The sequence below is a fragment of the Papaver somniferum genome, unplaced genomic scaffold (genome assembly GCF_003573695.1).
Source record: "Papaver somniferum cultivar HN1 unplaced genomic scaffold, ASM357369v1 unplaced-scaffold_30, whole genome shotgun sequence".
Lineage (NCBI taxonomy): Eukaryota > Viridiplantae > Streptophyta > Magnoliopsida > Ranunculales > Papaveraceae > Papaver > Papaver somniferum.
The window spans coordinates 559,491-576,546 of NW_020641040.1; the positions used below are offsets into that span (position 1 = coordinate 559,491).

The 17,056-nt window shown below is 39.5% G+C and overlaps 1 long non-coding RNA gene across 1 annotated transcript; it reads left to right on the top strand.

The window, feature by feature from the left end:
* Window positions 1-1,518: 1,518 nt before the first annotated feature.
* On the top strand, window positions 1,519-2,230 carry LOC113341639. Its single transcript, XR_003356057.1, has 2 exons — window positions 1,519-1,740; window positions 1,864-2,230. It is a non-coding gene; the product is annotated as an uncharacterized LOC113341639 (long non-coding RNA).
* The last annotated feature ends 14,826 nt before the right edge of the window (window positions 2,231-17,056 follow it).

Below are 17,056 nucleotides of genomic sequence, written 5' to 3' on the forward strand. Positions count from 1 at the left end.
CTCCATATGTAACAGCTCATATTTTCTTTTAAGCATCTGTAGTCTAACCTTCTTGACTTTATCAGTTCCTCTGTAATAGTTTGTTAAACTATCCCAAGATCTTTTCGAATCTTCAATATACACAAATTCTATCTAAAAGTGATTCATGCATACCTTGATGTAGTAAGTAAATTTCTTTTGAGTTCTTCTTTCTGTTCTCTGCTAAAGTTCTTGTTTCAGCTTCTGTTTGTTCCACTCCAGCTGCAGGTTCCGCATAACCTACATTCACAACATCCCACACTTCTTGATATGTGAAGATATTTTCCATCTTAATTTTCCAATGTTCAAAATTCTTACCATCAAACACTGAAACTTTTATCGAACTCAAGTTTGTTGTTGACATCTTTTCTTCTCAAATTCCTCTGTGGAATTACATCACAAATTCCTCACTGGAATTTCTTCACCACCTTCACCACAGGCCTATGATCTTCTTGCTCTGATACCAGATGTTGATAATCTGATATCAAAGACTTATGATTGATTGATTGAAAGAAGAGAATGTAATAATACTGCTTCTATTGATATAAAAACACTCATGGCTTAACAGCCTATTTATAGTCTTACAGACTTGACGAATACCCAAAGCAAACATTCCTAATAAACTTAAAACTCTAAATAAGAACATATTCCTAACATAAAACAAACTCAAAAAAGATTCTTCTAGAACTCTCTAGAAATCAAAAATCTTGCTTCTCAAGTAATCTTAACTTCCATAAACGTGACAACACTGTGTCAACTTTTTCTGTTGATCCAACAAGACTGTATCAACTGTCTTTGTTGATCCAAACTGTCTTGGTTTAACCTTCAACACCCTTGGGTCAAATAAAATTCAAAAGCTTTTGCTTCTCATGCCAGTTTGCCACATCAAAGTGATCTTCTTCTTTGTGTGAAAGAAAATATCCTTAACCATATCGACTAAAGGGTTGCAGGGGAAATATACATCCAAATGCCAGTACTAAAACCGTGAAAGTGTTTTTTTTTTAGGAAATCATGCATCAACTTAACTTGGCTTCGACCATATGACCAGCCTTCCACTACATGATCCGATTCGGCCCAAAGTAGTACCTCAAAGGATCATTCCAGGAATAACTTATTTTTCAGAAAAGATAATAATGAATGTTACTGTTTAGAATCTTAATATTTTTCAGTCTTGCTCCTAGATGTTCCATTGATGATAATTATATGTGCATTTAGACTCGATCACAATGGAGACCTAAGAATCGAGACACTATTTGTGATGCTTACGTATATGTTATAGTACTCCAACCTAGGAATCTAATATATCCATTCAGCAGGTGGTACGTCAATTCATGTGGCACCGAATCTAGGTCCATATACTGCCAGTCGATTGCATGCTGGTGCCTAAATATTCCTCATCAAGTAATAGAGTCGTTTTAAACCACAGCTAACTACTAGCATTTGGTTCGCCTATAAATTGAAACCACATTAAGACTCTCGAGACATCACAGAGAACTCATTTTCTAATTTAACTTCTTTTCCTCACACCCCCAACCTTTTCTCAAACAAAACTAGTTGACAAGATGTGTTCAAACAATGGTTTTTCCTGGAGGTTCTCCGTTTTTAGGGCCAGGGTCTGGTCAAATGATTATCAAACTAACAATATCGGATCACATGCAGGCAGCAACATCACTGGATTTAATGAATCCACCGGTAACAATAACAAATATCAGTGGGACGATGGTATAATAATTTATCTAAAACTAATTAGATACATGCATGCAACATATATGCCCTTAATTACTTAGTTTTTTGAAGAAAATACGCCTTTAATTCTTCTTGCTTTCTTTCTTTATTTTATCGCAGATAACCGTGAAAAATACAATCAGGGGACCGAGATCAAAGCATTCCAGAATAATAAGGACACCAACATCAGCGGCTGATGAAATTGTACATGCATGCCGGATGTGACATGTACTGTCATTACCATAACTGGTCCATAAGTATCCCGAGTGAACTATAATTAAACGCATAGCTTGAGTATACTAGTGTATACATAACTAAGAGAAGTTATCTCATGTAAATCAAATATGATTAATAGTAGAGTGCTAGTCTTTCTCTTCTTTTTTCTTGTTATTCATAAGAATCATAAAGGATTTAGTGATGATCAGGTCATTGGTATCATCGTACTCGGGTCATTCTCGCAAAAGAGATAACAAGGAATTTTTGATAAGTTTTGGTTCCCACGTTAAGAATCTTTGGGACGGACTGTAAATGGGATTGTTACCTGATGTCGAATATGGCATTTGTTCTCGATCAGAATCCTAGAGGAATCCAATCCCATGTATTACATCTACAACTGAGAATCCAACTTTGGTTTGTGTCAATTATCAAACTATGCGGAAGTAATTCTACCTAGGATACGAAGATCCACGCGCACTGGTGGTCCATCAAAATAAGTTCAAGAATTAATCTAACATGCTGGAGCTAGTATTTGATATTCCTCCGATCCACAAGCGATTTGTGTCATTTTGCACCATGATGCCGTAACTACTATTGGAATAAAGTTCACGAAAACAAATATTTACACAATTTTTAGTAAAAAAGGGCATTTTATAATTACACTAAAGAAAATTAAGGTTGCAGAAGAAATTGTTACATGCAGGCGTATGATTTAACTCTTTCTAATATCTCTTAATTAATACTGAATCTTACACTGGGCATTAGTAATCAATACAAATTTAAACCAAATTTTAATATTTCGTATGGCTAAGTCCCAGACATCGTAAACACAAACTGCAAATTGCAAGATACATACAAACGGTTGTGAGCATAATAACTCATACCAAGGGATATCGAATTTTGGGTATCGTGGATCAGTATAAACTACATCTGCAAACCATGGTGCTGGCCATGATAGAGTACTTTTATGCATCCCACAAGGCTATTGCATAGCCTAGCCTTTGTAATGTCACGTTAACATGTGCATAATCCTCCTTTAACTATCAAATATGGAAAAAGAGTCGTCTCATGTAAAAAGAAGTGTATAAAGACGAATGTAAATGAAGTACGTAGACGAATAAAATGCTTCATGGTTCCATGTTTTTAGTTTGGAAAGTTTGAGTTTGCAAATACTCCTCAACAAAGGATACGACACTTATTTGAAGTAAGTGTTATCGGGTCAGGTCCTTGATAGTTATATTTTGAGGGGCCTCTGACCACATGGTTCCTAGGGCTCTATACTTGTCGAGCTTGGCTTTGTTAAAGGTAAATTCCTATGTATTTTCTCAATAATGTCTTTATTTAAATTCCTAAACCCCCAAAAAAAATTGCCTGAATTTTCACACAAGACTCTTAATGTCGCAAGATCGATTCTCTTTGAAGTATCTGTGCTGCATACTACTCCTAGTTTGGTGTAGTCATGTTCAAGAGATAACAACGAATTTTGAAGAAAAAAAATTACTGCGAGGAATTTTATTGTTTTTGATATTTACATTCATGATAATTAGGCATTTATACTTACTTGATTGAGATTCATAATTAAGAATCTGTTCCTTGATGTTCACTTCACACCTTGTAGGCTTGTATCACTCCGACCTTGGATAAGAATACGAATATCCACGCTCGCGGTCCATCAGTCTAAAACACAATGCAATGTGGAGCCTACTTGATAATATTCGTCCTCAAGGTTTTGCACCATGGTTTATAGTTTATTTTGCACCATGGTTTAGTAACTAACTAGTCTAGTTCAACTGTACGTGTTTGTCTATAATTAGAAACCAAACAAAGACAGATTGAGAATCATCACACCAAACTCATCTTCCGAATTCAGCTTCTTTTACTCGTAATATTTTTTAACCAACCAATTTACTTTTTTTTTTTTTGATCGATCAAAGAGAATAAATTAAAAGGCACACAAGCCATGTGCGGCAAATATAATTGACAAAGAGCGAAAAGCTCACAAAAACAGCAACAAAACAAAGCTAAAAAGGAGTTGCAAACCATAATTTTTTTTTTTTTATCGTGAAATAAATATTGAAGAAGAAATATGAATCATTACAATGAGATACAACTTTCGGTTGAAACTTGAAAGAGTAAAGATTACATGAGAAAACGTAAGAAAAGAAATAACTCTTACAAACTGTAAGATGAAACCCAACAGACGCAACCTCATTAAAGCCCAGAATCCCATTACAAACCGAAATAGATGTCCAAATGACATAAGGGGAATGCCCTAGATATCAGATAAAAACCCTAATTAAAATTCCAAATTTTCACGTAGCGGAATTGCTGCCTACCACAGATGCGCCGCCACCATTGCCATCACCTTCACAAACCATTGCTAAACCTCCCCCTTGATTTTGAGTATCATCAGAAACCGGCACCTTTACCGAATAAGAACCGACGATGGAAAGCCAAATATCATCAAAACCGGCACCTTTACCGATTAAGTACTGGCGATGAAAAGCCAGATATCATCGGAAACCAACATCTTTACTGGTTAGGAACTGAAGATGTATGAGATGGGTATATCAGAAATCAACACCTTTGTTGATTTAGAACTGAAATTGAGTGGGATGTCTTTATCAGAAACCAACACCCTTGTTGATTTAGAACTGAAATTTTATGAGATGGGTGTATACAAAGTGTTTGATGGAGGTTAGGTTTCGGTTGAGATTAAATGTTTACATGGATGGAACTCGATTGATGAAGATTAATTTGGGATTTCACTGATTGTGAGAAGTAGTCTGTAATACACCACCAGATACTAAAATGAGGTGAGATTCATAGAGGGAAAGGGGGACAACCTCTTGAATCCATGGAATCGAAGAAGAGATATAGGAATTGAAGCAGAGATATGGAGACTCGAGCATCCATGGCTACCTGAACCCACTCCGACCACCCAGAGATATCCGATGACCAAAGAACTAAAACTGCAACTAAAGTAACCAACAAGAACTGAATTTCTTGTGTTGGACTAGATCCGAGCAAGAGCGGCGCTGTTTTGTAGGGTTTTTTTCTTTTTTCTTTTCTTCGAGAGGCAAACCACAATAAAGACCACAACCTATTGACACGACTAAAAAGACCAACCAATTTACTTAACATGGCTTCCAACAATGGTTTTTCCCTTGCAAGCGCCAGGGTCTGTTCAAGTGATCAATACACTAGCAATGCTAGGTCTCACGCAGGCAGCAATATCAATGGATTTAATGGAACAGGCGGTAACAATAACAAGTATCAGTCTAACGATGGTAAGTCATCATCATCAAGTTAATACTAATTTTGCTTATAAATGTTTTGCATTTTAACAATACTAGTAGTACTACAAATGTTTTGTTTTTTTATACTGCAGACAACCGCCAGAAATTCAAAGGGTTCAAAGATGTTCAAGCATTCAACGGTAACAACGGCAGCAACATTAGCGCTTGATGAAAATTGGATGTGCGGGGCAAGACAAGTGGTGTCACTATAAAACAATAAGAGAAGAATAACTTATCCTGCTTTAGAGTTTATCATCTTAGAAACGTGTGAGATAGGTTGGAGAGTCGATTATTGAATCTTGAAATTTGCTTGAGTGTTGCTGATTGTTTATGTATAAGTAGATTCTTAGAAATAAGTTCATCAAACCAACAGAATACACGGGTATCACTCTTGTATAATCAATATCTATGTAACAAGTTTTACAGTAGAAAACCACCTACATTTTAAGCTGTCTTTCATTTTCAATCTCTAATTTTAATGAACAGCTTAACATAACCACGGTTTAGAATGAAAATTCTGGATGCACCAAGACTAGGAATATAGGACTGCAATTTTGATGACTACTAAGAAAATTTTGCTCATTTCACATATTCCTCTGCTTTTGGTTACAGCATCTATCGTTACATTTTGCTCAAAGAGAAAACGGTTTGCCCAATAAACGATCAGGGTAGTAATGTAAGGGCTAAACTTCCAAAAGGCTAATCAGTACAGTCTGCTATTTTACTAACATTGTTACTATAATTACAGATCTAAAGAATATAAGCAAGAACCTTCATTTTGTTAAATTGTTAACAATGTGATACTATTACCGAGCTAAGTATATGATTGTTGCATTGAGAAGTCTTTTGTAGAATGACTCAAACATCACATACGGGGTACCGATTTTTCAGCGGCTGGAACTTGATTTATATGTTCAGAATTGCAGTTGTTCTCCGTTCAAGTCCTACAAATTGGACCTCATTTGGTGTCAATGGCCCTGTCACTCTAACTCACACACCTGAGTACCGATAAGTAAAAAGAATTACCTACACCATTGATTGAGGAATAAAGATGACCTTAGCAATTACATAGTCACACAGACTCACAGCCAATTCTTCCGTCAGTCCTAGCAGAGGGCTATTACATTGATTTGAAGGTGCAAGTCTCATTACCCAATGCAAGAATAATGTATTGTTATTGAAAGTTTGAAACAGTTTCGTTTCTTGGCTTCAATAAATAATCTCTATTCACCGGTTGCACATCCTCCAACTTTCTTCATTTCCTCTCACTGTAGTACTACTATTACCCATTTCCTCGCCCATTTTCCTCTCTCCTAAGGTTTGGGGTTTTCGATACTTTACTTTCTTCCTTCTTTCAACAATGGCTGAAAGAGATTTTCCTGCATTTGCTGCTGGAGATATTACAAATGGATCTTCTGATACTACTACTACTAAGAATGTTATTAAGAGTCGTAAAACTTCCGGTAAGGGAAATTTCTCTCTAGAACTAGTCCTGGAGATTCAAGGTTTCAAAGCTTATGAGGCGATTGAATTCTATAAGACTGCTTTTGGTGCCCAAGAACTGAAACGAAAATTTCATCCTACAAGTATAGCTGATCAAGAGGTCCTTGCTAGTGCTGATCTAAAAATTGGGTCTCTTGTTTGCTCTTTGGATTTTTCTGACCAATTTGATCCAACCACGGCTACGTAAGTGTATCAATTCAGTCTCCATTCTTTTCTTCCAATCTTTGGGTTGTTTTCTGCATTTCGCCCTCATGATCTTGACATATTTATACCGTTCATTCTACTGTTTTTTACTTTGAACCTGAAAACATTTTTAGAATGAATTCATTTTTCCATCGTATATTTTTATTTTTTTGGTAGCTCATTTGTTCACCTTCTTTTGGATCTGTACTGAACATGTTCTGAATATTAATTCCGTTTACATTTGAATCTGACCAGAGCTGATGGAATTGGAGGAGGACGATTTGCGATCGTTAAGGAGTATGAGTCAGATGATGTTGTTAACGGTGTAGTAAACAATGCCGTCGCTGTGTAGATACCAAAGATACGATCGCCACGTGGACGTAGAAGAAGACACGAATCATTCAAGGGGATCCTGCCGAAAGATCTTACACCACCCCCGAAAATCCACGTCAGTGACTTGTCAAATCAAGTCAGGATCGTCATTATTGAATGATTGACGAAATGAAAAACCAGGCGCGAGATATCATATTGAGGCGAGGTAATAGGCTTGAAGAGTCTAAGTCGCGAAGGATCAATTGGAGTACCCGGCATGATACCAATCACGAAGTAAAGGTTGGCGAAATAAGGTTACTTGGATGAAAAGATAATTGGCGAAGTCAGTAAATTATGGAGCAAGAAAAGAGACAGTTGTCCCGACAAACATCCGAAGTTGTCAGCCAAAGAAAGGGGAAAACTTTATGGAAAATGATCTGGGCGAAGTATAAAGCATCTCCACGAGATGCTCACGAAGTAAAATGAGTTGTACACCATAAGGGTCGATTGGTCTATAAATAGGGGTCCTTGGGTAATGTAAAGGGGGGTCGAAGGAAGAGGAGGAGAGAGCTTTGCTTAGGAGAGAGATTAGGGTTTCTTTGTACTCGAGAAACTTTTATTTTTCACTACTTGGAGTGGTTAATTAATAAAGAATTTCTCATCCAAAGTATTTATCATGTCTTAGATCTGTTTCTTACTTAGATCTGTAGGTACACAAAATAGGTTCGCCACGTGGCCGCACAGGAAGGCACGAGATAGGACTGAAGAATCTCACTTAAAGATCTCGGTCAGTGACTTATGATATCAAACGTCAGAAGTACCTCGCTACAAACTAATAACGCAAAGAACGAAGAGGAAGCACCCTAAAAGCGAAGTACCTTGTATAAACAATCTAAACTGTGAAGAATCAGTTGGAGTACCCAGCAAGACACCAACCACGAAATAAAGATGGACGAAGTAAGTTTACTTGGCTGGAAAGTTAATCGCCGAAGTCAGTAAATTATGGAGCAAGAAAAGAGACAGCTGTCCCGACAAACATCCAAAGGTGTCAGTAAAAGAAAGGGGAAAACTTTATGGAAAATGATATGGGTGAAGTATAAAGCATCTCCACGAGATTCACACGAATTAAAATGAGTTGTATACCATTAGGGTCGATTGGTATATAAATAGAGGTCCTTGGGTAATGTAAAGGGGGTTGAATTCGGAAGAGGGAGAGAGCTTTGCTTAGGGTGAGAGATTAGGGTTTCCTTGTACTCGAGAACTTGTATTTTTCACTACTTGGAGTGGTTAATTAATAAAGAATTTCTCATCCAAAATATTTATCATGTCTTAGATTTGTTTCTTTTCTTACTTGGGTGTGCTACTGGATTTCCGGTAGTTACATTTTGGCGTCCAGAAACAAGGACTTAGATCGGGGATTTATCCTCATCTAAGAGATTGAGAAAGGTTGAAACTGTTAAAATTGTAGAAGTTGGAGATTTTGGCGAGTCGTTTTAAAATTAGGGTTTTGTAGATCTTAAACAATTCATTCGTAGTTAAGATTAGAGATATAGGAGAGGGAGTAATCTTTTGGTGTTGCATCGTAGAAGCGGAAGTATACTTAGAGATACCGAACCAAGGATCATTTGATGGACAGAGTACTAGATCGATCGACGCATTTGATAGCGACAAGAATAAGCAAGCGTTTGGAAGCGAAGAAATGAGGAAGAATGGAAAAGGGAGAAACATCGGTTGCAGGGGCAAAGGCAAGGCGTGAACCGATGACGTAATAATCATGCCATAGAAGATGATTTTAGGGAAGGCTCAATACACACTTATGACATGGACACCGATGCCGAAGAAGAAATGACCGACGAAGAGTTGGAAGGAAACATTGATGAAGAACACATGACGTTGGAGAAGCTAAGGGAAACACTTTTCCTTGAACGGGAACGAGACAGGGATCTAGCGAAGCAACATGCCCGACTGATGAGACAAAATGCTAGGTTGGAGCTACAAAATATCCAACTTAACGAGAAAACAGAAGCTGACGCCATGGACTCGGAAGGAAACACGATATCGTCAGAGGAGGAAGAACCGCGACGGAGGAGATTTTCCCATGAGGACGATGGAGGAGAGCGACGAAAAAGAGGGAAAAGGGAAGGCAGTGGATAAAGAAATCTGAGGAGAGCGTTGGAGGAAACGGGATGGGAAGATAAAAGGCGGAGATACGAATAAGAAATGAGGAGAGAAGAGGAAAGGCAACACGATGTAAACCGGAGACATGAAGAAGCAATCAGACGAGGGGAAGGGAGGCTTAGTGTGATGAGAGACGACCGTCACCAAAGAAATGGAGTGAACCTGAACCAAGAGGTCTTGAATGAGCTACAAGATATGAGGACGCTGATAAACAATTCGTGAAGAGGTGGCAGGGTGCAACTGGCAGAGGCGATAGAGGAGGCAGACAAATCCCTATCCACCTACGAGACAATGTATGCGGACATTCCTAAGAAGTGCGTGCTACCAAAATTTTCAAGCATATTCAGCGGATCGGAAAGTGTTGTGCAACGCTTGAAGCAGTATATTCTATCATTGATACAGTGGGGACGACACGAAGCGGTGCTCTGTAAATACTTCCCGACGAGCTTGACCGGCGAAGCGTTGGCATAGTTCGACGGGCTACCTAAAAGGTCGATTTCGTCATTTAAAGATCTACAGAGAATATTCCTAACAACGTACATAAGTAACAACTTGCTGAGGCCGGGAATCGAGACCTTGTTTAACCTAAGGTGAAGACCAACGGGAAGTTTGCGAGGACTAGTAACGAGATGGAGGACAGTGTGTAGCGAACTTGCGGGACGAGTTGATGAGAAAATTTTTATCCTAGACTTCGTGAACGCCTTATTCCCGACCGACCGATTATACACTTAAATATTCATAATCCGGAATTCCTTGACGATGAATAAATTAAGGGAGTACCAAGAGGAATACATAGCGTTGGAAGAGAAGCATAGGCAAGTCAGCGAAGTAACACCACTTCCAGCAAAGGAAGGAAATTCAAGGCTATTACCAAGAACAGTACATGTCGTGGAGGATGATCTGAAATATGAGAAAGGGGAACCTTCAACCCCAGTTCCGGTGAAACTTGTAGCTGTGTAAAGCGGAGATCAGGAGTTGATCGATCAGCAGAGATACGAGGAGTCAAGACGAAGGAATTATGAGCCCCGAATCCCTAACACAAAATATCAGCATAGAAGCAATCAAGGATCTAGGTTTGGAGAGCGAAGACCAAATCCACCGTCCTTTGAAGATGTAAAGGTTCCTAGAATAAATACAACTGTGGAGAAGGTATGGGAAACGATAGTGCTGATAGATGAGATTCCTCCCCCACTGAATCTGGGAAGAGAACTACCTTCGAGTACTAGGAGTCATAAATTTTGCAGATATTATCGGTTTCATGGGCATCACACGAATGACTGCCGAAACATCCGAAGTATTATACTTCGTCTAATGGAACAGGAGAAGCTCGCTCATTTTCTGGAGGGATATGTACAACCGCCCGCATCTCCACCTCGCGACAATCAACAAGTGTACCGAATCGAAATAGATTGGGGAACCCACAAACTGAATTGTATTTCGATAATACATTCAGCCAAGAGCATTCAAAATTTCCATGATAATATACTCAAAAGAGTGCATAAGAGGGACTTCGAAGGGAATGAGATATTCAGTGTGGCGAAGAAGAAGCCATTAGAAGAGTGGCAAAAGAGGGAGATAACATTCTTAGCAAAAGACGCACCAGAGAGAGGAGCTTCGCACACAGATCCGTTGGTCGTAACCTTGAATTTTTGGAGATACTCAAAGTGGGAGGATGACGAAGTCAAGAAAGAGAAAATCTGGGAAATAGACAGAATCTTGGTGGATACGGGGAGATCAGTCGACATACTCTTTTATCATGCATTTAGAACCATGGGGTACAAAGATTCAGACCTTGTACCGTCGACATAGAATATATATGGGTTCAACGGGGTTGCGTCAAAACCAAAGGGAAAATTAGTCGTGAAGATTTTCGCGGGAGAATTGGAAACAAAAGTTATTGTTTGTGTGATAGATATAGACTCACCTTATAACGCTCTTATAGTCCGGCCGTGGATACATGAGATAAAAGGGGTTGCATCTACATATCATCAGGCCATGCGGTTTCCCATGCCAATCGGAATAGGCGAGATTAAGGGAGATCTAAAGGATGCTCGAGATTGTATTGAAAAGGATGTCCACAACTATGATGAAAAACTGAGAAGGAATATAAAAATAAAGAATAGGGTATGCGAACCAAAGAGAGCGGAGAAACTGATGGTGTTCACCATTCGGATAAGCGAAGAGAACATTGCAACGCAGAAAAGCATGGAAAAGGAAGAAAAGATGGCGATTTCCAATGAGAAGGATCGCGAGAAAACTCCGGAGAAGGAAGGCCAAGTTGAAATAAAGCCAAGTGAAAAAAAGAAGAAGGGGAGAATAGTTGAAGGGAGCAAAGTAGTGAAAAGCGAGAAAGAGACCCCCATCGTGAAGGAAAAACGAACCCCACAAGGCGGATCAAAGGCAAACAATTCCAAGCGCAAGAAGGTATCGATACAAGAGGTTGAGAAAAGTGTCGAATTTCCCAGTCATTTTGGTAAGGAAAATGACGAATGCGAAGAATACAAGGAGATGGAACAATGAAAAGATGAGCTCTACCAAGAAAGACGAAGTAAGGAAGATTTGGTAAGAGAACGAATAAGGATAGAAAGGAAAAACGAGAAGCTCTTGATTAAGAACAACCACCTAAAAAGAAAACAAACGGAACGTAACACCCAAAGAGGAGAAAATGCTTCGGGAAAGAAATTGGCAACTGAAGGACATCATGAGTATTGGCGAGATAGAAAGGGGCGAGGGGAATTCAATGAACAAGAATATTTGAAAAGAGACATAGAAAGAAGCAGGAGGGAGTTCAGGTAAAAGGAATATCGTATACATCAGCTGATGGTGGCAAGGAGAAAAAGCGCGTCGAGCAATGACCCAGTGACGGGGAGAAAATCTGGAATGTGGGAAGAGCCAGAAATGATGAATAAATGTACAAGAAGTGAGCCATGAAAACCAGAAATACCAGAACTGTTTTCGTTGAAACAAAGGGAAAATGAAAGCTTGTGAAGTATTGTAGCGAGATGGAATGCGATTTGCAAAGAACTAAATGGAAGGCTATCAGAAGAAGATTTAGTATGATCGTTCATTTATGCACTGTCAGCCAGATACCCGTTATTTTCAACATTGTTCAAGATCATAAACGAGGTGAAGATGAAGGAGTTGAAAAGGTATCAGTCATAGAATACCCTCCTAGAAGAAGAATGTTGATATCAAGAAAGAATCATAGAAATGAGAAAATGTAATTATGAACTTATCATTGGGCAATGTACCATAATTACAAAATAATAGCAATAATATTTTGAAGTTTGATGAACCGATTCAAAGATACGGATTTTCATAAGGCATTTAAAATAACACGAACCACAGGCAAGTAAGACCTCATACTAGGAGGCGAATAAGACCCACGAAATGAATGGTTTCTAGGGAAACGTAAACTCTTCGCCTAGGAAGGCTGAGAATCCACGACATGCACCCTATTTCGCATGAAAGTGCAAGAGGTAAGACCTAAGGCATGTCGTGAACAACTCTTAGAAAGTAAGCTAGGGGCAATGATAAGACCTATCCGCTGAGGGTCCCTTTTATGATGGCCTTCGGTAAGGAGTGTGGAGTATGAACAAGGCGCCGACGTATTCGGTTGAGCTGCGGGTGCCTGAGACGTCTGGAGAGTTACCGGCGATGACCGTATGGAAATTCTTGGTTACAAAGCAGTCGATCCCAAAGAAACCTCACTTAGGGTGTGACTTCGTAACCTCAAGCCATATCGGCGAAGGGGATGAGAAGTCACAAAAACAACTGAATGTCGTAATAACTGGATGGAAGGATACCAACATGCATGTTAGGGTTAACCTTCTTGAAAGGGCAATCAGGGGAATATAAAGGGATGGCACCCTCTAGATTAGGGAGATGCGTGACCAAAAAAGACAACAATGTCATGGGGCTAACATTCTTGGGAATCGCTAGGCCCGTCGCACTGTCGCGAAATTGGGTTCACAAAATGTTAAGACGGGGTAGATGGATTATTATTTGAAAAAAATAATAAGCGCCTGATACATCGTCGAATTAAGATCCTTCAAAAAGGATGAGGCACAATAAGACCTTAATTATGAGGCACAATAATACCTTAGAAAGCAACACATGAATGAATAACACAAAAACAATATATAAAGAAAAATTATCATGAAATGAGTAAAAAGACAAAGGAAGGCAAAGGACAATGAGGAAAGGTTAAGAAGCGAGAGTAAAGACAACATGAGAAGCACAAGCGAAAAATTAAAGTAAGAACACGCAATGAGGAAAGTAACAAAGTTCAAAGCTTGTACACAAAATCAAAATAACGAGATCCCAACATTTCATTCCATACCTCGGAAATACACAAAAGAATAAGAGGCAAGTATATACTTTTCCTTTTGAGTATTCCCTCGGCGAGTATATACTTAACGAAATGGAAAACCATAATATTTAAAAGTATTACTTAAAGACAACCAGAAATATATAAAAGAAAAAGTCAAGGTGTTCTTCCCCCCAAGCTTGGGAGCGCCCAGATAAAGAGATTGTTATAATAACTAAAGTTGAAAAACATGAGAGAAGGGAAACTAAGATTGTTGCTGAAAAGGAGCACCATCAGTAATTGTTGTCTCTGGGATTTCACTACCAGCTCCGCCAAGACCAGCACCAGTATCTGCATCAAGATTTGAAGGTTATCCTAGAGAAATCGTGGAAGCAAAAGCATCTTTGGACTCTTCCTCCTCGACCATCGTCGCGCCGGTTTTTTGTTCCTCCTCACCTTCAAGGAGTCTCTCTTCTCCACCAGAGATAATATCGCGGTTGACTGGTTGCTAGTCGTTAGAAAAGACTTCCAGAGGAAAAGTGGGATGAGGAATGCCTTGCTCGTCGCAAAATTTGTTGAAGATAGAAACCAGGTGGTCCTGGGTATTCTTGTGAGATAACTTCGCTACTTTTCCAGAATCTTCTATCATCTCATCAATATCAGCATTCAAATCCTTAACCTCATCTTTGAAGCGTGAAACTTCTTGGCGAGACTCAACCCTTTCTCGAGAAAGGTGAAGAACCTGATTCTTGTAACGCTCTTCGGCTTCTGCAAAAATAAAATAATATTTTATCAGAAATGTGAAATTTTACATAACCAATAGTATCTCGCATTGCACCTAGAGCTACCTTCCATCTGTAAGATAGTGGTATTCAAAGTCTATTGGATATCACAATGCAAATGATCCAGCTAGGAGATTTTTAGATCTGACTCTTGAAGTTGAACGCATAGCTCGTGATACGCATTGTCCCAGACTTCGAAGTGTCTTTGCTGGGTTGAATGACAAGAGAACCCTTGTGTTTGGGAAGATCCACAGACTTGACTCGGGAGGAATATTTGACAGACTTTGAGCGTGAAGGGTTATCCAGCTGATCCTGAAGAAATTCCAACTTTTTCTTCAGACAATCAATTTCCTCGTTTAATCCAGCTAATTTATTACGAAATTTGCAAAGATCAACCACAACCTGATCTTTTATACTGATCACGCGCTCGTTGTCTTCCTCCAGTCTCTTACAGGCCGATAATGATGAAACATGAAGATTCCTCGAGGTAGTAAGGGAATTGTTAACCCCTTGAAGTTCTAACTTAAGGCGTTCGTTCTCATCGTGAAGATGAAGGTTCAGCTCTTCGTTATGTGAACAATCGGTAGACATGCGGTTCACTTGTGAGAAAAGGGTCTCGACCTTCTCGTTCAAGATCAAGTTTTCAGACACATAGCAATCATTTTGAGTCATGAGGTTCAGATTCTCAGCGCAAATATCTTCCAGCGAGGTGGACACTTCGGAAACATCCATTTGGCGTTGCATGCATCGAGCTTGACGAAACACGAAATAAGAAAATAACATAAGTAAAATAAAAGGAAAGAAATGCACCTACGAGGGAATAAAACTTACTTTGAAGCTTCTCCATCTTCTTATGTTGATTGCTGGAATACTCCTTCTCCTCTTTGAGCTCCTTCGTCAAGGCCTTGATTTGAGCATCATCCTTCTTGATTTTCTCTCGAACCAACCTAGCCTCCACTAAGCTAGCCATATGACGATTGACCTACTATAAATCGTCGAAGCATAATTTAATAATAAACCACGAATTACTGTAAAGATGTTGTGGAAAAAGTATGTAGGGCTCCCCAAATTCATTAAAGCGGAATGTTGTTGGAGAGTCAAATTCATAGAAGCATTCAGTAAAACAGAAGAATCTTGAGAAAGAAAGTCGTCAGCACTGAAATTCACCAAAGATTCAAGTGCACGAGACCTCGTAGCGGGATCTTCGTGATCTTTGTTATAGATATCTTTAAGGAAATTCATATCAGAATCATAGATGGGGTTGGACATCGCAGACGAAGCCACTTGCTTCCCCTATTCGTGAGAAGGGGTTTTCGCCGTGGGTTTCTCAGGATGCTCTCCTAGAGAAGAAGGAATAGGAGGATCAGCAACCTTAGGGGAAGCAGTTGTACGTGACTGGGAAGATTGATGCTAAGGAGCTGAAGATTGACTTGGAGCAGCAACAAAGCTCCTAACCGCGGTCAATCTAGCCAGATATAAGGTCCTACGCTTCATCTTGGGTTCGCCAGAAGGAAGGAAAGGAAAAGATGTAGTCTGCAAAATAACAGGACCAATACGATTGATAAACAAAGGATTATAACACGCGAAAAGACAATTTCGACTAAGTAGAGATACCTGATTTGAAGGGGAGGGCGAAGTAGGGTCACGTCTTTTCCAACCCGCAGTTGGCTTGGAAGGAGGTTGTTTAACAAGGGGAATATCACCCTACGAAGAATAAAGGGTTAGAGCTTAAGTTTATACCACAGAAAAGAGAGTGATGAGCAAAGTGGTTACTTGTTTAAAAGCATGAGAGTCAGCAGTAACATCCACATCCTTGCACACTTTGATAATACCAGCAACAGGCATCTCATACTAAATAAAAAGGAAAAGGGGTGTGAGAACGAGCAAAGCCCAAAAACTAGGTAAAGGTTTAAGAGACGAAGAAATACCTCAATGGGAACAGACTAGCGAAGCTTCCAAGGATCGCAGCCGGCGAGATAACAATGTTTGGAAAGGGGACCTTTGCGGGGAATCCCTTTCTCGTCGACACCCAAGACCAAGGGACCCCCTACCACTAGAGGGAACCTCGCCCAGTCTTCGTCCTGCGACAGTTTGAGAAGATCCACGTTTAAAAGAGGAGTTTTGAACGAGGCCGAGATAGTCTTCTGGATGAACTCAGTGCCCACTCTTGATACTTCTTAGTGCTTATAAACCTTGCAGAGTAGTTAGACGCGAAGGAGTCCGCACTATAGTCGCGAAGGTTGAATTCCTCAGCTGTTGATGGAACCAGCGAAGTACCTTTTCCTGAGCGAAGTACAAACTCGTTGGAAATACGAATTGCATTACCAGAAAGCTGAAAGAATCCATATTGAAGCTTGTTCAAAATCTCAAGAAAAATGGATTAGAAGGATCGTAAAAGGGAAAGGACAACACGGCTCTTAACTGACTGACAGTGACAATCATCCTGTCTGCAGACCAAAGTGTCGGACATAATCCATCGAAAGTTCAGTTCCATATTAGGAGTTTCAGAGATGGGAAGAATCACAGAGGAG